This window comes from Corvus moneduloides, chromosome 3, assembly GCF_009650955.1.
Source record: "Corvus moneduloides isolate bCorMon1 chromosome 3, bCorMon1.pri, whole genome shotgun sequence".
Taxonomy (NCBI): domain Eukaryota; kingdom Metazoa; phylum Chordata; class Aves; order Passeriformes; family Corvidae; genus Corvus; species Corvus moneduloides.
In genome coordinates, this window is record NC_045478.1 from 121818262 (window position 1) to 121822215 (window position 3954).

The following is a 3954-nucleotide window of genomic DNA, read 5'->3' on the forward strand; positions in this document are numbered from 1 at the left end:
CACAGTTACCCATCCCTCTTCTGCATTTCTGAAATTTTTTTGGCTTCAGAAACATCTTCCCGTGGCAAAGGGTCCTCCAGGGCAATTTCACTCCATGTAATAGGGTTTCATTTGCGTTCGTTTTGAATTTTCTGCCCTTTAATTTTATTAAACGTTGCTGTTTTCCAGCGCCATCAGGCAGGTAGAAGAGCAGCTCTTTCCTATGGAGCAGTTGTTATTCCCCAGCCTTTCCCCAAGGCGAGGATGCACAGGGGCACACCACCAGCCCGCCCTGTGGCCGCAGAAGGGGAGGGGAGCACCACGGGAGGACGGCCCATGAGGAGGCACAGAATCACTCTGTTTGTAAACCTGATCATTGATTTGAGAGCAAACAAGCTGCTGCTGAAAGAAAAAAAGGAAAGAGTCATCCCAAGGCATTCAGCAATGAGCTATGCACGACACAGCCTCAAACCACAGGAAGCCCTGATATCACATGAAGTAATAAATATTTTTCTATAAATACCAGCGTTTTTATTGCCTCTTTCATCCAGAAAGAACCCTAGTTGGCTTTTATGCGCTGCATACTCAATTTGGTAATTGCTTCTCCTCGCCACTGAAACACAAGATGTTCCCAAGGATTCACCAGTAGCAGAGGGTTAAGCAGCTCTAATGGGGGAGGGCTGTCCTGCTCCATCCTGCCTCTCTGGCTCCCACCCTTCTGGCCTTGGTCAGAGAAAAAAGCACCTGGAAAGAGGGCCGCAGGAGAAAACACCTCCAAGCCTCAAAAAGGCACATACACATACAAATACAGGATATATTGTTTCTTTAGCCTGTTCGTTCGTGTGCATATTTAATTGTGAATCAAGAAGGGAGGATGTGGGAAGCTTTAGAAAAATCTGTCTAGGGAAGGGTACAGACCAGAAAAGGGGTGAGGAAGCCGGATGCTGCTGCCTTCCTTTAACCACCAAAGACCCCAAACCCCTCTGGCAGAAGGCGAGCCAGAAATCAGCTCTGTCACGGCCCTGTTTGTTTTCCTAGAGAGCTGAAACACGGAGAGTGTGTCCCCCCTGCTCTCTCCTGTACGACAGGCCTCCCCGAAACCCGGGGCTCACCACGAGCCTGTAAGTGCAAACACTTTTGCTCAAGCTTTTTGGAGAGAGGAGAGAGCTGCCAGCCTTCAGGAGGAAGACACCCAGCGTTATCCAAGGCTGTGACCTTAAGCTGTTTTACCCAAGCAGATGCAAACTTATTTAAATGCTCTTAAATAAAATGGGAGCAGGCATAGCCTAAACTACTGTAAACTGTTTTCACATGAAAATCGCATCAGCTGGGCAGCCTTTTGAACCACCCCAAACCCGAAGCACAAGTGCATGACTGAAAGGAGGAGGTTTGTCATCGCTGCGTGCGGCACTGCCGGGAGCTGACCAAAAGCATCGCTCCTTCAGCTGCCGGCCACCAGCTAGCAGCGAGATCCCGGTGTACACACGCTCCCTGACCTCCCTCGGGGCACGGCTGGTTGGATTTGCTGAAACCAGCTCATTCAGATGGGTCACTCTACGTGGGAGCAGGGCAGGACCGCTCAGGCAGGCTTTCTGCTCACTGGGCAGGCAGGAAGGAGAGAGCAGTGGCAATCAGCAGCGTGTTTAATTGCATCCTCTCTGCGGCTTGAGGAGGATGTGTGTGATGTGTGTGATGTGTGCGTGTGTGTCTAAGGTTTGTGGGTCAAACAGCTGGTTTAAGCCAGCCCCTGTTACCTCACAGGAGGGAAGCACCCTGGCCGCTGCCTTCAGCCTGGAACTGGAGCTGCGCCCAGCCACAGCCCGGCGCCGGGCCACAGCAGCACACACCTGGGGCGAAGGGCGCGGCTCTCTGTGTAGGCAGATTGGCAGGGAGGGCACGGGTGCTGTGCTGGAAAGGAGGGGCCCCGGACTGGAACCCAAGGCAAGGAACCCTCCCACTGCCCTTTGAGACCCACCCGGAGTGCTGCAGGTGGGTTCTGTGCGTGTGGAAGGCAGCAGCAGTGAGACTTGATGGTTCTGCCACGCAGGTGGCCTCTGCTGGGCAGTGCTGCCCAGCCCCAGGCTCACAGTGCCCCCATCCATGTTTGGCCAAGGCTCCAGGGCCACTCTCAAGCGCAGCCCCCTTCAGCCCTTGGAACAGACTTGGGCCCGCCAGTTGGGGATCGCCCTCCCCGGCAGCTGGATTCTGCCTTGCCGATGTGGATTGGCTATGCTCTGCTTGAATCCCAAATATTTTTCTCCAGAGCTGAAAGCTCTTTGTGAGCATAATCTACGGGTCCAAACAGAAGAAAATCTCTGTTTGGTCTGAGGAGCAGAACTTGGCGTGGCTTGCGGGGGAAAACGCCAAGTACGCGAGGGCCGTTCGCTCTCCTCGCAGCAGTCATGGACGGCTGTTCCTTAGCTCCGCTGAGGCACATCTGGCTGTCATCTCTGCACATCTGTATCCTGTGATTTACACCGTCTTCTCCCAATGCTCTGTGTGGTTTTATGCTGTGGAAAGAACAAAAGCGCCTCTTTCTGCCCCTCTGAGAGCCGGCTCTGTGGGAACCTTCCTAGGGCCCGCACAGAGCAAGGGGACCTCCTCCTCTGGAGCCTCCGCGGCCCTCTGCGGAGAACGCTCTACGTGGCAGCAAGCGTGGAAGACAGTGGCAGAGGTGACACAAAGCAAACCCTGTGAAGCTCAGCAGCATGTTAGTCACGTCAGGTCTTTAGCAGTTGGGCTTTTTTTTTTTCCGCGCAGAAGGCTCCTGTGGAAGATAAATACAGTGTTTCTTTCAGAAGAGTAACATCCACAGAGATTCCCTTCCTTCTGTTTCTTCCTGCAGACGGAGACGTTCAAAGCCTGTTCCACCCACACACCGGTTTGTCCGTGGGAGAGAAGAGGGAATCCTCCTGTCTTATGCTCCCCAGAAACGGAGACGTTTCAGGAGCTGGTACTCACTATGCTAGTAAGGCATTTGCTAACTTACCTTGTGATTCTGAGTGGGAAACTTGTTCCTGAGCTTCGTAGGCTTCCCAGATAGCCCCAGTCTCGATTCCAAAGACAGTGAGCTCCCACCTGGTATTTACAAGCAGCCCTGCAATGGGACCAGAGGAGGCTTACGATGGAGACATGAGTAGTGATTTTTCGGTGACTCTCAGGGTCACATTTTCAAGACGCTACAGACTTCAAAGGGGCATTTAAATTTAAAGGGAGTACTTTGGGAGCACCGTCATAGCGCTCTGTCGTGTCAGCAAAAGGGACTTTCACCCCCAAGCCCCTCTCACCCTGCAGTGGGTTGACTGCTCTCCCATGGCACCAGTCAGAGCCGGCAGTGGGACAGTCAGGATCTCTCTCCTCTGTTGCAGTGACTTGCTGTAGTGTTTGACAGCGCTACAGGTTTCAGAGTTGTTTACCATGGGATAAAACCTGCCCTGCCAGGGGGAAGGGAGTGTGTCCTACCCGGAAAAAACACAAACCAAAACAAAACACTTCTTCCCTAGCTACATCCTAGGCCAGTTGTCAGCTCCATTTACTGCCTGGGTGGGAGCTGGCTCTGCCTACCCTGGGCCAACAGGGACACCAGTGTTGCTGAAGTTGTGTGTAGGAGCACACGCAGCAGATGTGCAAGAGCAGAGTTGGAAACCAACATCCCGGTCAAGTTCAGAACTGGCAGAAACCCTTTCGGGAGAGGGTGGGTGCACATAATTCACTGCTGCCCCCAGAATGAGACTGTCTTTAACGGGAAAGGTGGGTACCTAACCAAAAATACGGACAGTGATGTTTACTTCCATTTCAGTCTGTGTCCAGCGAGCTGTGGCAGCCCATGGGGAACATGGAGGAACAGAGGTATTCCTTCTGCTCGCCCGTTCATCTCAGCTGAAGGTGGCTCTCCAGCCAAAACGGCAGATCCGTCATGTAACTCCAGGGCCCTTCCTGGGTGATGGTGTCTGTGCACATGCACGGGCCCCGCAG

General features: G+C 53.3%; 1 long non-coding RNA gene across 1 annotated transcript; it reads right to left on the bottom strand.

Annotated features, from left to right (window-relative positions):
* Nucleotides 1-796: 796 nt before the first annotated feature.
* On the bottom strand, nucleotides 797-3325 carry LOC116441960. Its single transcript, XR_004239310.1, has 2 exons — nucleotides 2969-3325; nucleotides 797-2746 (listed from the first exon to the last, which is right to left on the bottom strand). It is a non-coding gene; the product is annotated as an uncharacterized LOC116441960 (long non-coding RNA).
* Between the last annotated feature and the right edge of the window lie 629 nt (nucleotides 3326-3954).